This window comes from Rhipicephalus microplus, chromosome X (genome assembly GCF_043290135.1).
Source record: "Rhipicephalus microplus isolate Deutch F79 chromosome X, USDA_Rmic, whole genome shotgun sequence".
Lineage (NCBI taxonomy): Eukaryota > Metazoa > Arthropoda > Arachnida > Ixodida > Ixodidae > Rhipicephalus > Rhipicephalus microplus.
In genome coordinates, this window is record NC_134710.1 from 497,993,890 (window position 1) to 498,013,213 (window position 19,324).

Consider the following 19,324-nt stretch of genomic DNA (forward strand, 5'->3'; position numbering starts at 1 on the left):
GAGTATGTGAACAGTTCCCGATTTCAAGGGACTGTGCTATGTTCATTTTTCTCATTTACTGAGAATCTCAACGTGGCACTTTTGTAGTTTTTCCTCTGCATGTAATAGAAATTTTTGAAGACAATGCTCGCAACTTATAGTCAAGGTTACACCAGAGTAGCGTTGATTTGATTGATATGTGGGATTTAACGTCCCATAACCATCATTTGATTATGAGAGACGCAGGGTAGTGTTAAAAAGTAGGCATGGTACACTCGTGGCTGAGCGTTTGAATTAGACCGCTATGCAAATTAAGAATAGCGATCGTGTGCCTTTCTTCAACAAATGGCGAAAACATCATTTTAAAGTTGTTTTCTTCAATTAGCAGCATATATAATCGGTTAACAATGCGTGTTTGTGTTTTTGTGTTTAGTTTTAACATTTCAATCGTCCAAGAATGCCTGAGTAAGCAGTTATTTTTTCAATATTCTTGTCGCCCTGCATTTTTTTTTTTCCTGTTGAACATTGTACCCTATCTTGTTACTTGTCCCCCCTTATGTAATGCCTTCAGGCCTTTAAGGGCGAAATAAATGAAATTTGTGGATGCTCTAATATGACAGATTCGAATAGACGTAACCTTTAAATCTCTGTAGCTTCCGTCTCCAAGTTCACACAGCGGCCCAATCTTAAAATTTTTGTCTTGGCTCCTTTATCTGCAAGCTCAGAAGCACATTCGTTAATGAACGAATGACCTTTGCACTAATTTTTTGGCTTTTATTTGTAGAATATGATTTCCGTGAATACCTCTTGAAAATAATCATTGTTTCTGTGCTTCATTCTAAAGCCTCAGCAGTACGTAATTTATAGAAGATGTTTTATTGTTTTGGAAATGATAAAATTGAAGGCGCTTTTGACTTTTAGCGCTGTTCTGTCTTAAAAACGACCGTGGTGGTTCACTGAACCTTGGAGGGGTTCAACCATAAAAAACAGTCTTATAATGTATCTGCTTTATTTCTATTTCGTATGTTTCCGTTTTTATAAGACACTCCATGCATACTTGCACGCGTGCACGTTTCACAGAGCACGAGCCTCTGCTTGATTCCCTAAAGCTGGGTGTGGTTGTTCATTGGTATCGTAAGCTGCATAGACACTGTATATTGAAGCTATGTTTCACGTGCAGTAGCAACAACAGCACACTTATTGGGTCCAATCGCATTGTGTTTTGTTCTTCCTAAACTGTCTCTAATAGTGATCTGACCTGAGCAATGAGAAAAAGAACACAAAAAAAACAAGCAAAAGGAGAACTTGCCTTCTCGTAGAGACAGACGATCATCTAACAAAAGTGTGCTTCGCCGTATGTTTCGGCTAGGGTAGCAAAGATTCACCAGAGAGGAAGCCGCTCAGGAGTATGGTGAATGCAGCGCATCGAAAGTTTGCTATTACGTTTCCTCTCAGCTTGTTTGTCAAGCTTTCGCGCCACGCTTAAAATGGTGTGGTGTGCAAGCTTCATCGAAACACTTGAAAGCACTGGCATCTGCAGTAAGTCTTGGAGCACTTGCACGACGAGTATACACACGCCCGAATGCAGGTAATCTACTGGCTCATGCACGAAATACAACACATCACGGCACTGGTGAGCGCTCCGCTTGACACCACGCCCGCCTGTCCCGGCACCACAGTAGCCATTGTCGAACAGTTACAAAAGGGCTCCGTAGTGAACGTGCACCGTCACTGTTCAAAGAACGCAGCAGTGGCAGCCAAATTGATCGATAAACGCTGTCAAAGCGAGACGGGCTCCGCCATGGACGCGGTATTGGCGCAGAAACTTCACTCGAGGGATGATTCAAGGTAGCTCGATCGCTTCCTTGACAATCTCGAGGAAACGCTCGAGATTTTCTCAAGCGAAGGAAGCGTTTCAAGTGAAGGGCGGTTTGTGAATGGGAAAACGCCACTCAAGGAGCGTTTCGAGTGAAGGATCGAGTCGAGGAGCGTTTGTGAATACGGGGGTAAATGTCGAAGTGAAATCTGTTGAGCGAATTCATAGAATCGGACGCAGACGAGCAAACAAAAAGGCCAGAACGTTTCAGTCAGTGAAGATTTTTCAACTGCCACTAGGATACTGCGCAAGCAGTTGAGGGATAGTGCTGCGAAAAAGAGAAGCGAGGGAAAGACATTGAAACTCACATATGACAAGGTAAACATCGATGGCACTCTGTTTCGATGGGATAGCAGCCTAAACAAGAGGGTTCCTATTCTTACAGATAAGGCGTCTTCTGCTTCTGACGTTCAGAGCACGAGTAGGCTTAGGTGCAATCGGTGAACTAGTAGAGGTTGCAGGAAAAGTATCGATTGACTAAATAACAATGCTCGTAGCACTCTTAACAAGTTAGCTGATTTGGAAAGTATTATTATGGCACACAATCCGCACATCATTGTTCTAAACGAAACCTGGCCCCATCAAGACGTCAGTGACCCCGAGTTAATACCAAAGGGCTTTAGAATCTACCTCAATGATCGTGACGGTAGCAGAGGCGGAGTCGCTATTTTTCTCAAGGAATCGCTGTGGGCCTCCAGATTACCGAATGTGCCGGGCATTGAAAGTGTTGTGCTTAAACTATTCCTTGAAGAATGCAACCTGATTGTTGTGGATATATATCGCCCACCGAGCTGTGATAGTTCCTTTGCTGAAAACCTAAACGAGTTCTTGTGTTTGAACACTCTTCGTTCCGGCAACCTCTTACTCGCGGGTGATTTCAACTTACCAGCAATTAATTGGTCAGACTATTTTCCAGAAGCTCTTACTTACGCGTCTCAACCATTCGTTGACCTTGTTATCTTGCACAACTTAACCCAATTAGTTCAATCGCCCACACGCACTCAACAAACAGCAGAGTCTATTTTGGACTTTTTTCTTGTTTCCAATGAGCTTTTAAGAAGAAATCCAAGAATAGATATTTTTGAAGAAATGTCTGATCACAAGATGGTATCCTTAACTTTAGAAATGTAGTTTTCTTCGAAACTTCAAATAAAAGAAAGTATAATCCCGTTGTTTACACATGCTACTGACGTCGACGTACTAGATTTACTTGGTAGTTCGTGCTCCGACTTCAGCACTTTGTATGAATCAACTGATGGCTCCAACGAACAAATGCGGCGTTTCTTTAAGGAACTGGTTTTTCGATGCATTGCGCAGTTTGTGCCAAAAAAACAAAAGATTGTGCACAGCTGTAACCCTTGGTTGATGAGGGACCTCGTTAGGATGGGGTGTAAGCTTAAAAAGGCGAGAACTAGGCACAAACGTCATTCAACAATCGCTAACGCTGAAAAGATTACTAAGCTACGCACTATGCTAAAAAACGGTATCAAAAAAGCAAAAGTGCACTTCCAAAACGCGACACTGAAAAACTTTCTTCTCTTATCCCCTGATAAGTTCTGGCGACACTTGTCACCGCAAGAAAAGTCTCTGCCACGTCTGTCCGCCGGTGACACAGTACTCGACGGCAAACTTGAAATAGCTCAAGTACTTAACACATATTTCTGTTCTGTGTTCACTCAGGATAATGGCAGTGCTCCAAAAATTTCGCATCTCAAAGAAATACTGCCGATTGATGACATATTCATTAGTGAGGAGGGGGTCCTGACGTTGCTTCTTAAATTAGACACAAAAAATTCTCCTGGTATTGATGAAATACCGAACGCTTTCCTTGTGCGATATGCTGAATGATGCGCGAAGTATTTAACTCTGCTATATCGCAAATCACTGATTCGTGTGGAACTTCCAGATGACTGGAGATTTGCTAAAATTACCCTCATACCTAAATCAGGCCACCAATCATCACCTTCTTCATACAGGCCTATATCGATTTTATGTACTTCTGTGAAGCTGCTTGAACATATAGTATTTAAGCACATACCTTCCTTTGTTGAGAGGAATAATTTGATCGACCATCGGCAACATGGATTTCGTAGAGGGATGTCTACAGTAACCCAGCTAGTCTTAACAGTACATGACCTCGCTTTAGCATTAGACAGACATAATCAGGTAGATACAATATTTCTAGACTTCGCAAAAGCCCTTGAACGGGTATCCCATTTCAAGCTGATACTAAAACTGAAGCCCATTCTCAAAAATGATCGCCTTTTGGCCTGGATTGCTGCGTACCTCTCGTCAAGGCGGCAATGTGTAGTCATTGTTGGCACAGCTTCTCCTTCAGCTCCGGTGGCATCTGGTGTTCCGTAGGGCTCCGTTCTGGGGCCTCTATTTTTTCTGCTATATATTAATGATATTGTTCAGAGCATAGGCGTCCGAATTCGCCTATTCGCAGACGACTGCGTAATATACCAGGAAGTATCTAGCCCTAATGATCAGGTCCTGCTAAATCAAGCATTAAGTGCAATTGCAAACTGGTGTTGTACATGGCAGATGACAGTTAATAGTAAAAAAATGGTATGAATGACCATAACCCACAAGAATAAACCACTTGAATTTACCTACTTCATCAATAATCAATCTTTAAGCTTAGTGCAAAGCTATAAATATTTAGGAGTAATGATAACCTCCGATTTGCACTGGAATGATGATGATGATATATGGTGTTTTTTGGCGCAAGGGCCATTTGATGGCCAAAGAGCGCCAGTTCATGAGACACGAATGTGGACAATGGTTGTGATTAGCGGCTGTATAAGGGCAATAAAATTCCTCGCAGTAAAGCAGCTAAAAACATACAAGTAATAAAATCATGACTATGCCGTGAAAGGTGTGCATGGTGTGAATAGGTGACAAAAGTTGGTGATAATGAAAAACAATGGTGGACATGTATGGCATTAGCACAAGTACCTCGCACGTTAGTACCCTTGCGTGCAAGGGCCGTGAGGCAAGTGCTTTCCTGTGTAGCCACCGCAGCGAAAACCTCTCTAGAGAGGTCATGCTACAGTATGCCCGGGTATATGATATGAAAATTATGGATTTCCTTTAAAAACGCTAATAATGATTTGTGACTAAAAAGCGGTTCCCTACCGACGAACATTGCAGGGTGTAAAGGTATATGTTGTCGGTAGGATAGTGGGAAGTGTTGTCTTCTTAGAGTGTCTAAATGTTTACATTGAATTAAAACGTGAAGAACTGTTAATGCCTCACCACATTTATCACACAATGGTGGATCACCACCGGACAAAAGATGTGTGTGTGTCGTGTATATGTGTCCTATCCTGAGTCTTGTTAGTGTTACCTCTGTTAGACGTGATTTTGATACTGGTGGCCAATGGCCAAGGTGTGGCTTGATAACGTGTAGTTTGTTTTGTGTGTATGTATCCCACTTGCTCTGCCAGTAGTCCCTGAGGTTTCGTTTGAGAGACGGCTTAAGATCAAGGACCGGGATTGATATGGGTGTAGGGGCAGTGTTTTTGTGGACGGATGCAGCGAGCTGATCCGCCCTCACGTTGCCTTGGATCTCACGGTGCCCTGGCACCCAGCACACCACAACATGTTGGTTGAGTGTGTAGAGTGTGCAAAATAAGGAGTAAAGTGAGACAAGGACAGGGTTTTTTTGTTTTTTAAGACTGTGCAGAGCCGTTACCACACTGAGGGAGTCTGTATAAATTACTGCTTTTTGTATTTGTAATTGTTTAATGTGTTTAGCTGCCACAAGTATCGCATAAGCTTCCGCTGTGAAGATACTTGTGCCTGGATGTAGAGGGCCAGCATCCGAAAAGAAAGGGCCAACAGCAACGTAGGACACAGAGGAGTAAGACTTAGAGGCATCTGTAAAAACTCAGGACGTGTGTATTTGTGTTGAAGTTCCAGGAAATATGTTCGGATATGGGCAATGGGCGCATGTTTTGTAACTTCTAGAAAAGACACATCGCAGTCTATAGTCTGCCACTGCCACGGTGGCGGGTATGCTACAGGAGCCATTAAACTGTGTTCGAGTGACACTCCAGTGTCCTCAGCTAGACCCTTCAGGCGAACTGAGAAGGGCTGCCTCATTGAAGGCCTGTTTTGAAAAAGAATGGAGCTCGACAAGTCATTAATAGTAGAGTATGAGGGGTGCCTCTTGTCTGCTTTCACCTTAAGGAAGTATACAAAGGACATGTAGGTTCTTTGCAGATGAAGCGACCACTCATTTGACTCAACATAAAGGCTTTCTACGGGGCTGGTGCGAAAAGCACCCGTAGAAAGGCGGATGCCTGAATGGTGCACGGGATCCAGCATCTTCAAAGCACTTTGAGTCGCAGACTGATAAACAATGGCCCCATAATCTAAGCGGGTGCGAATAAGGCTTTTATAGAGGTTCATGAGGCATTGCCTATCACTTCCCCACGTAGTACGTGACAACACTTTTATAACATTCATGGCTTTTAAACATTTTGTTTTTAAATACTTGATGTACGGTACGAAGGTCAACTTGTTGTCCAAGATTAAGCCTAAGAATTTATACTCGGCTTTGACGGACAGACGTTGCCCGTTCAGTCGAATGTCAGGTTCCGAGTGCATGCCTCTCTTTCGAGAGAACAAGACACACGTGCTTTTTTGTGGGTTAAGTCGAAATCCGTTTTCATCTGCCCATTTGGAGACCTTTTTTAAACCCAGCTGAACCTGCCGCTCACACATGGCCAAGTTGCATGACTTGAAGCCAAGCTGAACGTCGTCAGCATATGTACAATAGAACATATTGCGGGGAATGGACAAGTGCAAAGAATTCATTTTGATAATAAAAAGTGTGCAACTAAGCACGCCACCTTGTGGCACGCCTGTTTCCTGGACAAATGTTTGAGAGAGCACACTGCCCAGACGGACACGGAATGTCCGGTTTGACAGGTAACTTTCGATTATATGAAACATTCTTCCGCGCACACCAAGGTGGGACAGGTCTCTTAGAATTCCGAAACGCCATGTTGTATCATACACCTTTTCGATATCAAGGAACACAGAGAGAAAATATTGTTTATGGACAAAGGCGTCTCTGATCTGTGCCTCGATACGAACAAGGTGGTCTCTGGTGGATCTACTTTCTCGAAACCCACACTGAAATGGGTCGTGCAAATTGTTTGTTTCAAGAAAATGTACAAGTCGGCAGTTTATCATTTTTTCGAAGACTTTGCACAAGCAGCTTGTAAGTGCTATAGGCCTATAACTCGAGGGTAAAGAAGGATCCTTGCCCTCTTTCAAAATGGGAATAATAATAGCCTCTTTCCAGGAGGTAGGGATAGTGCCAGAAAACCAGATAGCATTGTACAAACAAAGTAGGGTTTTTCGTGTTTCGGCTGGTAGGTTTTTTAGCATTTCATACACCACACGGTCAGAACCTGGGGCAGAAGTGCTGCAGGAGTTTAGAGATATTCGGAGCTCCGCTAGACTGAAAGCTTGGTTATATGCCTCGTATCTAGTGGATTTGTGTTCGAGTTTCTGCTTTTCTATTCTTGTTCTGTATTTTTGGAAAGTGTCAGTATAGTGGGACGAGCTGGATACCCGTTCAAAGTGTGCACCGAGGAAGTTCGCCTGATCTTCCAAGGTATCACCTTGAGTGTTTACGAGTGGAAGTGTGTGCACTTGTTTCCCTGCTATCCTACCGACCATGTTCCAGAGTTTTGCCTCCTGTGTGTATGAATTGATCCCTGACAAAAACTTCTGCCAGCTTTCTCTTCTGGCCTGCCGACGCGTTCTCCTTCCTTGAGACTTTATTTTCTTGAACGTGTCAAGATTTTCCGCTGTTGGCGAGTTGCGCAGCAATCTCCATGCCCTGTTCTGTTCCTTTCGCGCATTACGACAGTCCGTGTTCCACCATGGGACGTGTCGTTTGCCGGGCATTCCAGATGTTTGCGGTATGCACCTGGCTGCTGCGTCAGTTGGAAAAACTGTGAAATACTGCACAGCTTCATCTATGTTTAACCTACATATGTCTGTCCAACTCAAACGTGTAGTATTATGGAACTGTTCCCAGTCTGCTTTGTTTATCAGCCATTTGGGAACGTGTAGAGGACCTTCATATGTTGTTTGTGAACTCAGCACTACAGGAAAATGGTCACTACCATATAGATTATTTATGGTTTTCCATTTGAGTAGGGGTAGGAGTGAAGGTGATACGATGCTGAGGTCGATAGACGAGTAAGTTTTGTTGGCAACGTTATAGTATGTTGGCTCTTTCCTATTCAACAAACAGGCACCGGAAGAGAAGAGAAATTGTTCAATGAGACGACCTCGTGCATCAGAGCGAGAATCGCCCAGCAGTCCACTATGTGCATTTAGGTCCCCAAGAAGCAAATAGGGTTCAGGCAGTTCATCTATTAAAGACTGAAATTCACGTCTTTCAAGACGGTGGTGGGGAGGTACATACAAAGAGCAGATGGTGACGAGTTTGTTTAAAAGTACCGCTCGAACAGCCACCGCCTCAAGGGATGTCTGGAGTGGTAAATGTGTACACGCTACTCCTTGGTTAATAATGATGGCTACGCGGATGACGCCACAGCATCATCTCGGTCCTTTCGCTATATGACGTAAGCACGTAAAAAATTTGTAATGGAGGATTTCAGATGTGTTTCCTGTACACACAGCACTTGAGGTGAGTGTTTGTATAAAAGCTCTTGGACGTCGTCGAGGTTTTTAAGCAGGCCTCTGACGTTCCAATGTATAATTTGTGTTTCCATATTGGAAGTAAAGTAGTGCTGTGTGTACGTTAAGAGAGTGACTTGTTTAAGCTGAAAGGTCGAGCTCAGGTAGCAGGGCTATTATCAGGCCCTGTTATGAGCTTTTTAGTTTTCTTGGCGCGCTCCAGAGAGTCGCGCCGCTCTTTTGGCACCAGGGGTGCCGCCGTATCCATTGCCTCCTCGGAGGCACTAGATGCCCGCTCATGCGAGCTGGTTTTTCGAAGCTTGGGCCTCACCTGGCGAGGTGAGGCCTTGAGACCCGAGGACCCTGGAGTCCCTGGTCTCTGATCGATAGTAGGCGGAGTAGACTCAACTACTGCCGCCTTGGGGGCAGGCGCCACAGCCAATGGCTCGCTCTGCGCAGGCCAAAGGAGTGGCGAGGGCTGGTGCGACACTGCCCCCTGGCGCGCCGCATCAGCATATGTGGGGCCATAAAATGGCGAGACTCTTTTTCTTGCTGTTTTAAATGTAATGTTTTCATTTATCTTTAAAGTGATGATCTCTTTTTCTTTTTTCCAGAAAGAACAGGAACGCGAGTACGCGGCATGATTACCACCACAGTTCACGCAAAGTGCAGGTGCTTCGCAGTTGTCGGAGGCATGGCCCACGACTCCACATAGAGCACAAGTTTTCCGGCCACGACAGCTTTGCGAGCCGTGGCCATACCTCTGACATTGGAAGCAACGGCAGGGGTTGGGAATATATGGCCTCACGGATGTCTTTGTATACCCAGTCTGAATGGTTTCCGGCAAATCGTTCGAAGCAAAGGTCAGTACTAAGTGTTTGGTTGGTATTTCTTTTTGATCTCTTCTTATCTTAATACGCTGTACGTTTGTCACGTTCTGGCTCTTCCATCCTTCCAGAAGTTCAGCTTCAATCAGGTCAAGCAAATCTGCGTCCGATACGACCCCGCGAGATGAGTTCATGGACCTGTGTGGCGTAATACTGATGGGTGTGTCTCCAAACGTTGTGAGGGTGTTTAGTTTATCGAATCGGTCTTTGTCACGTATCTCAAGAAGTAGATCTCCGCTGGCCATTTTGGTAACCTTGTACCCAGCACCGAGAGTTTCGGTTAAGCATCTAGCCACTATGAAGGGGGATACAGTTCTGGCTTGCTTGTTAGTTTTTTCACAGTGTATAACTTGGAAACGAGGAAACAATTGTCTTGGCTGGTTGAAAAAATTGATGTCTTCGGTGCGTACCCGCTTTGAGGAGGCACGATCACTAAGTAAAGGAAATGCTTTGTGCATGCTAATTGTATGTTGTTCAGCAGCGTTGGCGGCCACCCACCACGGAGCCCAACGAGGGGACGCTGCAAGTTTGCGGATGCTAAAAGCTTGCAGACGTCAGCCGTACAACCCTGCTATAACCCAATGCGCATAGGCCAAGGTAGGCTATTTGCACAGGGTTAACCCTTGCCGCCGAGAAAATTGGAAGTAAGCAGAAGAGAGAAGTAGACAGGAAAGCTAAAAAAGTAAGAAAGACGAAGATGTAGGGAGAGAGAGATAGGAAAAGGCGACTGCCGATTTCCCCTGGGTGGGTCAGCCCAGGGGTGCCGTCTACGTGAAGCCGGGGCCAAAGGGGTGTGTTGCCTCTGCCGGGGGGCCTTAAAGGTCCAATCACCCAGCGTCGGCTCAACCCCCAGGATCCCCTTTTCCCCGGACACGGCAAAGCCACGCACGGCTAGGCGTGGGAGGGAGTAGAAACTCCCCCGTTAGCTCGGGTCCGTGGTGTCGCTACACACCAAACGCCTACTTGCGCAGGCGCCCCTGCGGGGATTTGCACTGGAATGAACATGTAACCTTTATTGCTAAAAAAGCCCACAGTCAACTGGGATATCTTCGGCGCACGCTGGGTCACTCAACAACGGAAATCAAACTATTAGCCTACAGAACGTTTATTAGGCCCAAATTGGAGTATGCAGCAGCGACCTGGGATCCCTGGACAGCCTCTAATAAACTAAAGCTGGAAAGTATCCAAAGAAAATCTGTTAGGTTTATTTAAAATAGTTTTAGTTAGTAAAAATCCCCGTCCCACCCCCTACAGAAAGCAGGACTAGATAAACTTGAAACAAGGCGCTGTCATGACAGGTTAAAGTTATTTTGTTCCTTCTATCACAAAATGCTACGAGTTGATTCATCCACATTCATAAAACCTGCCATTAGCCGCTTTAGTCGGTCTCTTCACCCAAAAAAGGTGGCCGAGCTGAAGTGCAGAACAAACACTTTTACGTACTCTTTCTTTCCTCGGACAATCGTCGAGTGGAACGCCTTATCTGCTCATGCGGTAGAACGTTCCAACATTGATTCTTTTCTGCAAGCAATCAGAAATGAAGTTCTTTAATCGCCACTATGCTCGAAGCATCATGTAAAGTCATGTATACAAAATACTTAATGTGAGTACCTTGTGTTATGCGAGTACTAACTGCCGTGCAATTGGTTCCCTTTTGTTGCTTTTGCATATTTTGCCAATGCCGCTAATTTGCAGAATACTGAGTCATGTATTTTTTTTTTTGTTCAGTTCTATTCAATACTTCGAGCTTATTTTTTGTTGCGTATTTATGCCCCACTTCTGTGTAAGGCCTCCATATGAGGCCTGCAGTATGTAATAAATAAATAAAAAAATAAATATGCAGGTTCACTATGAAAATTTGAAAAATAAAAACAAACAAATTGAACAAAAGGGGAATTGAACGTGGAGCTAACCCAAAACACGTATTTAGCGGTAAAAAAATGCATTATTATTGCGACAGCAATTATATAAACACTCTCAGTGGGTTTATGCTGTCACTGCCATGTTCTGTAACAAGTCCAAATCGATAATACGCCTTCGCGCCACGTAGCTGTTACAAGCAGGTAAAAGCGCGCGAACGCTGTTGAAAGAGAGATCAAATGAGCCAGCCTACCTTTCTCTCCTGGAGGGCACGTACGATAACATCCCCCCATGTGTTAGAACTGCTGTCAAATTCTTAAACAACAGAAAAAAAACTACCAGCCTTGAAGGAGCATAAAAAAACCCGGAATGGGGTGGGGGAAGGGGCAGGTTTGCTTGAGTAGCAATGGTGAATTTTGATTTCAAGGCGCTGGCACACGTGGTATATCATCAAGCATCTGTGTGCTTTCAACCCAAAGAGACTGTGAGAAAAAAAGCCCTTTTCTATGGAGTGGCCGTATTTGCTTCCGCCAATGTTTTGTAGGAGTCCCGTGATATCGGATCCAAAAGAATTGGCTGCCAGCCTTCGTGCAACATTAAAATTTGTTGCTATCGAATTCATTGCATTACATTCAACATGCCATCATTTTGTTACCAGAGCTAATTAGCTAATCACGATAGCCACGGTCCCCCAACTCGTGGCGCAAGACAGAAGCCCGAAACAAGTCAAGCTCCGTCATTGTCAGCGTGATGTCGAAGACTTTTCATCAGCACCTAATCTGTCATCCCCCTCGGTAGTGGCACAGTTATCCGCATTTACAAAACGAGAGGAAAAAAAGCAAAGCTGCACGTCATCGGAAGCCGCATCATGCACACGCAGTGAGACTATGGACGTGCACAGCGTCATAAACGAAATGTGAGCGACACGGATACCGTGAAAAACTATTCGATAAAGCACCCTCGATAGGCAGAGCGGCTCCACATATGTGACGCTAACTAAAAGTGTGGCATAAAAGTAGTTTTTCTTTTGTTTGGTTTGAAGGGAAGAGGAGGGCACAACCGTGCATGCGCAAGCGGCAGCAACAACCGCAGCAACGCCGGCTCGTGGGGCGCAGGCCCGCCTCGCGCACACCCCCACACAATATCGAACGCTCGCTCCTGTCTGGCAATTGCCGAGGCCATGAGCACACTGTACGCGCCTCTGCCAAATCGGCGGTGCCGTGCAACCACGAAAGATTCAAATGGAGATGACAAAATTCAGGGAAAAATTCTTATTAGTTAGTGGTGAAAATACGTTATATCAAGGACGCTTCCCACTGGTACTTTGTTACATAGAGGTCATAAATACATGTGCTTCTATGAAGTAACCGCAGGAAATATTAAAAATTTGTTATATCGAGGAATTCCATATACGAAGGTTCGTTATAAACAAGTTTAACTCTGCAGAAAATGGAAGATGACTCTCATTTTTTGCCCTATACTGCTTCAGTGTTCACAGCTCTGTTGAAATGACAGTGTGCAGGTGAATATTAAGAGGCAGCACTCAAATGTTGCAGAAAGCACAAAGAAATTGGGAAAACAAGTGCATGTGAAAAAGCAGAGCCGGTTTCAAAGTTGCCTAGCCTCATAAGCAGCTTCTGAGGAGACTCACGGCGAGACTAGTGCATGGAACACAGAAAAGTAGACACACAACAGGTGCTCAATGAAAAACCAAGTCTATTACAAAATGGGTATGAGCTTGACCTCATTTATTGAAAAGGAATCATAGTTCTCAAAGTTGGCCGGAATGTCTCTACAAATGAACTAAGACATGCCATCACATTGTTTCACAGGACTATGCTTGGCACATAAAGAGCAGTTTTGCGCTGAGCAGTTGAAGAGCTTCACAAAGTCCCACGAGTGGAAGTAACACATCAGATCATTCTCTTTCAGAACGGAGCTGTTGAAATGAATACCAGAAAGACCAACACCACACCAGAAAGTTCCTGAGCCTACAGGCATAAAGCTTCTTGCTTTGCTTTTTCCAGAAAGTTCTTGAGTATACAGGCATAAAGCTTCTTGCTTTGCTTCTGAAATTTCTTGCTTTGTAAACCTATGTCTATAATAAAAAAATTCCTCTATTGAGCCATGTCGTCCCTAAAATAACCATCCATAGTAGGGCTTGTGGGTTTCTATATCAAAGAGCCAGTAACCAACTCTTGATAAAAAATTTATGATGAACGGATAACTTGCATATATGAATTTTGTGAATAAGTGAGTGCTGTAGTAAGAAAATTAAAGGGTGCATAACAACCTGTTTTGGCTGGTTTCTGTTTCTTGCTCCGCCTTGACACCTTTCCCAGCAGCAAAGAGGGGTAGCCTTTTGTCATAACTGCGCCCACTTTGGCAACAAAACACAGCGTCAGCGATAACGTTATTGGCACACAGACAATGACTGAGCAAGGCTTGCTCTACGTATGTGAGAGCGCGGCAGTGAAGAAGGACGGTGATGCAAACAATGCAGAAGTAAATAAATATGCCACGGTGTATGCTCCCTTCCCAAAGCAGTAAAGCCATGAGTTTGAATCTGGTGACATCACTTGTCAGCTCTACCAAATTAGCAGAAGGAAGCACGAGAAAATAAAAATACAGACAGCCAAATCTGCAACACAGCAGAGCCAATGTGCTGTTTCGTAATGAAAAGGACCAATCATCAAAGTCGTAATGTTGCCCATGGGCGACATTACATCACTGCATGGTCAAAAAGGACTGGTCAGGCTCAGCTTAGGGGAAGAAAACAGTTTTTTGAAATGTCATTTGTGTAGCATCACTGAGCACTGTGGCGAAATGTGCTCACCAAGGCTTGCATGAATAGGCGAGCTTGGTGTAAAAAAATGTGAAAAGGTGCACTAATACCCCTGTCACACGACAAATCTAATGCCATTTACATTCATTTGAAATGTTATTTGTTTGCTGTCACACAAGGAAAATGATTTCATTAGATGACAATGACGTTTCCTGTCGAATAACCTCATGAAATACATTTGGATTCGATTATGGACAAAACGGATAGTCTCGACGCCAGGGACCTTCTAGGAAAATGGCTGTTAACTTGTGTATGATTAACTTTTGTAATTTGTAAATGCCTCATTCTTTAGTATGTGAGGAGGTTTATTAGCCGTTAAAGACAGCGACAAGACAGCGTCAAGAACCGTCCAGCGATCGGCACAGCAACGAACCGAAGCACGAGCCGAGAGAGCCAGGCGTTGGCGATGCTGCTCGCTGCAGGCACATCTTCTTCACAATCGCCCCCGCTGAAAAAGGAGCCATCCTGGCGACTTAAGAAGTTTCAGGCAAAGGCTCATGGTACGGTTTCAGTCGGGAAACATGGACGATGTCACGTGCACGCCGGCCCATGTCGTCCGATTGGGAAACTGGTTCAATTAGGAAATTAACCGGAGAGGTTTTCTCCAAAACGGTGTAAGGCCCCTCGTACCGCGGGACAAGTTTCGAGGAGGGTCCCGTCCCGGTGTTTGGTATGGGATGGCAAGCCACACAAGAGACCCTGGGGCATAGTTGGGATCCGGAAGAGAGGTGCTACAAGTTTCTTTCTGGCGTTGTTGTTCTTCCGAGGTGAACGCACGGGCGAGCTGGCGGCACTCTTCGGCTTGTCTAGCAGCATCGGAGATAGGTGGACACTCGGAAGCATCAGGAGGGTAAGGAAGTAGGGTATCAATTGTATGGGAAGGCTCACGTCCGTAAAGAAGAAAGAAAGGTGAGAATCCCGTGGTGGATTGTATTGCGGTGTTATATGCGAACGTGACGTATGGGAGAACACGGTCCCAGTTGCTGTGATCAGATGCCACGTACATTGAGAGCATATCACCTAGCGTGCGGTTGAACCGTTCCGTTAGTCCGTTAGTCTGCGGGTGGTATGCTGTCGTTTTCCGATGAATGACGTGGCATTCCGAAAGCAGAGTTTTGACGACCTCGGAAAGAAAGGCGCGGCCTCTGTCACTAAGGAGCTCTCGAGGTGCACCATGTCGAAGGATAAAGCGTTGCAAAATGAAAGAGGCGACATCCTGAGCTGTAGCGCTCGGCAAAGCGGCTGTTTCGGCGTAGCGTGTCAGGTGGTCGACCGCCACTATAATCCACCGATTACCATCTGGTGTCAATGGAAGGGGACCGTAGAGGTCAACGCCGACGCGATCAAATGGCTTGGCATGGCATGGAAGTGGCTGCAATGCGCCAGTCGCACGTGGCAGTGTTGATTTACGTCGCTGGCAGTCAGGACAGCACTGCACGAATTACCGACAAAATTGTACATGCCGCGCCAGTAATAGCGATGGCGAAGGCGTTCATATGTTTTGAACACTCCGGCGTGGCCACATTGCGGATCGTCGTGAAGGAAGGCGCATACTTGCGATCGTAAAGTGCGTGGAATGACCAGCAACCACCGGCGGCCATCGGGAGCGTAGTTGCGTCGATGAAGAAGTTGATCGCGGATGGCGAAATGGAGAGCTTAACGTCGGAGGGATCGAGATACTGGAAGGTTGGGCGTGCCAGATAAATATTCGATAAGACAGGCGATCCACGGGTCACGACGTTGTTCGGTGGCAATTGATTCAAGATTTAACGATGACAAGTACTGGAGGCACGTGTTTCCGCACGTCGGATCTGGTGGCAAAGGTGAGCGGGACAGGGCATCAGCGTCAGAGTGTTTGCGTCCGCAGCGGTATACGACGCGAATGTCGTACTCCTGGATGCGGAGTGCCCATCGCGCAAGGCGGCCAGAAGGGTCTTTCAATGTGGAAAGCCAGCAAAGCGCGTGGTGATCAGTTACTAGATCGAACGGGCGGCCGTATAAGTACGGCCAAAACTTTCCAAGCGCCCACACCAGAGCCAAACACTCTTTTTCTGTCACGCTGTAATTAGTTTCGGCTTTCGTCAGAGTGCGGCTAGCGTAGGCTACAACGTATTCTGAATAGCCGGGCTTTCGTTGAGCGAGGACCGTGCCTAGCCCGACGCCGCTGGCGTCGGTGTGCACTTCGGTAGGAGCCGTCGGGTCGAAGTGGCGAAGAATAGATGGGGAAGTAAGCAGACGGCGCAGAGTAGCGAAGGCAACGTCACATGCAGGGGACCAGGAGATGAGGTTCACGTCACCGCGAAGAAGCTGCGTTAACGGTGACACGATAGATGCAAAATTGCGAACAAAGCGCCGGAAATAGGAGCATAGGCCTACAAAACTGCGAAGTTCTTTCATGGACGTCGGCTTGGGAAATTCTGCGACTGCTCGAAGTTTTGCTGGGTCTGGTAATACGCCGTGCTTGGACACGATGTGGCCTAGGATGACGAGCTCGCGTGCAGCGAAGCGGCATTTTTTTAGGTTAAGCTGCAGACCAGCGTTGGTCAGACAACTCAAAACGTGCCTGAGGCGAAGGAGGTGCGTAGGAAAGTCATGGGAGAAAACCACGACATCGTCGAGGTAACACAGGCACATATTCCATTTGAGGCCACATAGCGTATTATCCATAAGACGTTCAAACGTGGCAGGCGCGTTACAAAGCCCAAAGGGCATGACGTTAAATTCATATAGTCCGTCTGGTGTGATAAATGCCGTTTTTTGGCGATCGGCTTCTGCCATTGGGACCTGCCAGTAGCCAGACCGCAAATCTAGCGACGAGAAAAATTCCGCTCCGTGAAGGGTGTCAATGGCGTCATCAATGCGCGGCAAAGGATAGACGTCCTTGCGGGTTATCTTATTCAAACCACGATAGTCCACGCAAAATCGCATAGATCCGTCTTTCTTACGCACCAGGACGACGGGAGACGCCCAGGGACTGTGAGATGGTCGAATGACGTCCCTACGAAGCATATCTTCGACTTGATCGTTGATGACGCGGCGCTCTTCAGCGGAGATACGGTATGGTCTTTGACGCAGTGGCTGGTGTAGGCCGGTGTCAACATGGTGTTTGACTTGTGATGTGCGGCCCAGTTGAGGTTGCGACACATCGAACGAACTCCTGAACTCATGGAGAAGATCCAGCAGGTCGGCATGTTCGGTGGGAGTGAGAGTGTCGGCAATGGCGCTGGAAAACGTATCATTGGACGACTCCCCAAGTGCTGACAGTGCTTTTGGGTGGTCACAGTAGTCGTCCGGGACATCAAACAAAAACGAAGGGTCGAGATCCTGCACGCGGCCGAGACATTCCCCCGCAAGCAATGTGACAGGTGTGGAAAGCGGATTGCTTACGAACATGTTGCTTCTTCCGGCGGCAAGGTCAATTGTTGCGAAAGGCAGCGGCAAAGCTCGACGACATTTGAAGATATCGGAAGGCATAAAAAGAACTGTAGTGTCAGTGTAGGCGTTGCATGAAACGGGAACAAGGGCGAAATTTCCAGGCGGAATATCGGTATCTTCAAGAACGAGCAACTTCGGCGGCTGATAAGGAGCGTCCATGATGATATATGGTGTTTTTTGGCGCAAGGGCCATTTGATGGCCAAAGAGCGCCAGTTCATGAGACAGGAATGTGGACAATGGTTGTGATTAGCGGCTGTATAAGGGCCATAAAATTCCTTGCAGTAAAGCGGGTAAAAACATAAAAGTAATAAAATCATGACCATGCCGTGAAAAGTGTGTGTGGTGTGAATAGGTAACAAAAGTTGGTGATAATAAAAAACAATGGTGGACATGTATGGCATTAGCACAAGTACCTCACACGTTAGTACCCTTGCGTGCAAGGGCCGTGAGGCAAGTGCTTTTCTGTGTAGCCACCGCAGCAAAAACCTCTCTAGAGAGGTCGTGCTACGGTATGCCCGGGTATATGATATGAAAATTATGAATTTCCTTTAAAAACGCTAATAATGATTTGTGACTAAAAAGCGGTTCCCTACCGACGAACATTGCAGGGTGTAAAGGTATATGTTGTCGGTAGGATAGTGGGAAGTGTTGTCTTCTTAGAGTGTCTAAATGTTTACATTGAATTAAAACGTGAAGAACTGTTAATGCCTCACCACATTTATCACACAATGGTGGATCACCACCGGACAAAATATGTGTGTGTGTCGTGTATATGTGTCCTATCCTGAGTCTTGTTAGTGTTACATCTGTTAGACGTGATTTTGATACTGGTGGCCAATGGCCAAGGTGTGGCTTGATAACGTGTAGTTTGTTTTGTGTGTGTGTATCCCACTTGCTCTGCCAGTAGTCCCTGAGTTTTCGTTTGAGAGACGGCTTAAGATCAAGGGCCGGGATTGATGTCGGTGTAATGGCGGTGCTTTCGTGGGCGGATGCAGCAAGCTGATCCGCCATCACGTTGCCTTGAATCTCACGGTGCCCTGGCACCCAGCACACAACAACATGTCTGTTGAGTGTGTAGAGGGTGCATAAATTGGAGTAAAGTGAAACGAGGACAGGGTTTTTTTGTTTTTTAAGCCTGTGCAGAGCCGTTACCACACTGAGGGAGTCTGTATAAATTACTGCTTTTTGTATTTGTGATTGTTTGATGTGTTTAGCTGCCACAAGTATCGCGGAAGCTTCCGCTGTGAAGATACTTGTGCCTGGATGTAGAGGGCCAGCATCCAAAAAGGAGGGGCCAACAGCAGCGTAGGACACAGAGGAGTTAGACTTAGAGGCATCTGTAAAAAACTCAGGACGTGTGTATTTCTGTTGAAGTTCCAAGAAGTATGTTCGAATATGGGCAATAGGCGCATGTTTAGTAACTTCTAAAAAAGACACATCGCAATCTATAGTCTGCCACTGCTACGGTGGCGGGTATGCTACAGGAGCCATTAAACTGTGTTCGAGTGACACTCCATGTGTCCTCAGCTAGACCCTTCAGGCGAACTGAGAAGGGCTGCCTCATCGAAGGCAAGTTTTAAAACAGAATATAGCTCGACAGATCATTAATAGTAGAGTATGAGGGGTGCTTTTTGTCTGCTTTCACCTTAAGGAAATATACAAAGGACATGTAGGTTCTTTGCAGATGAAGCGACCACTCATTTGACTCAACGTAAAGGCTTTCTACGGGGCTGGTGCGAAAAGCACCCGTAGAAAGGCGGATGCCCGAA

General features: G+C 45.9%; 1 protein-coding gene across 7 annotated transcripts in view; it reads right to left on the reverse strand.

Moving 5' to 3' along the window:
* The window catches only part of Swt1 (Swt1 RNA endoribonuclease), a 323,033-nt gene that overhangs the window by 177,750 nt on the left and 125,959 nt on the right, over positions 1 to 19,324 (reverse strand). Inside the window, exon 1 of one of the 7 annotated variants that reach the window (XM_075880969.1) lies at positions 10,858 to 10,938. The exons of the other annotated variants lie outside the window; for them this stretch is intronic. The gene's annotated coding sequence lies outside the window, so the exon portion shown is untranslated. Of the gene's footprint in view, positions 1 to 10,857; positions 10,939 to 19,324 lie in introns of those variants that run through there. 7 annotated transcript variants of the gene reach the window in all.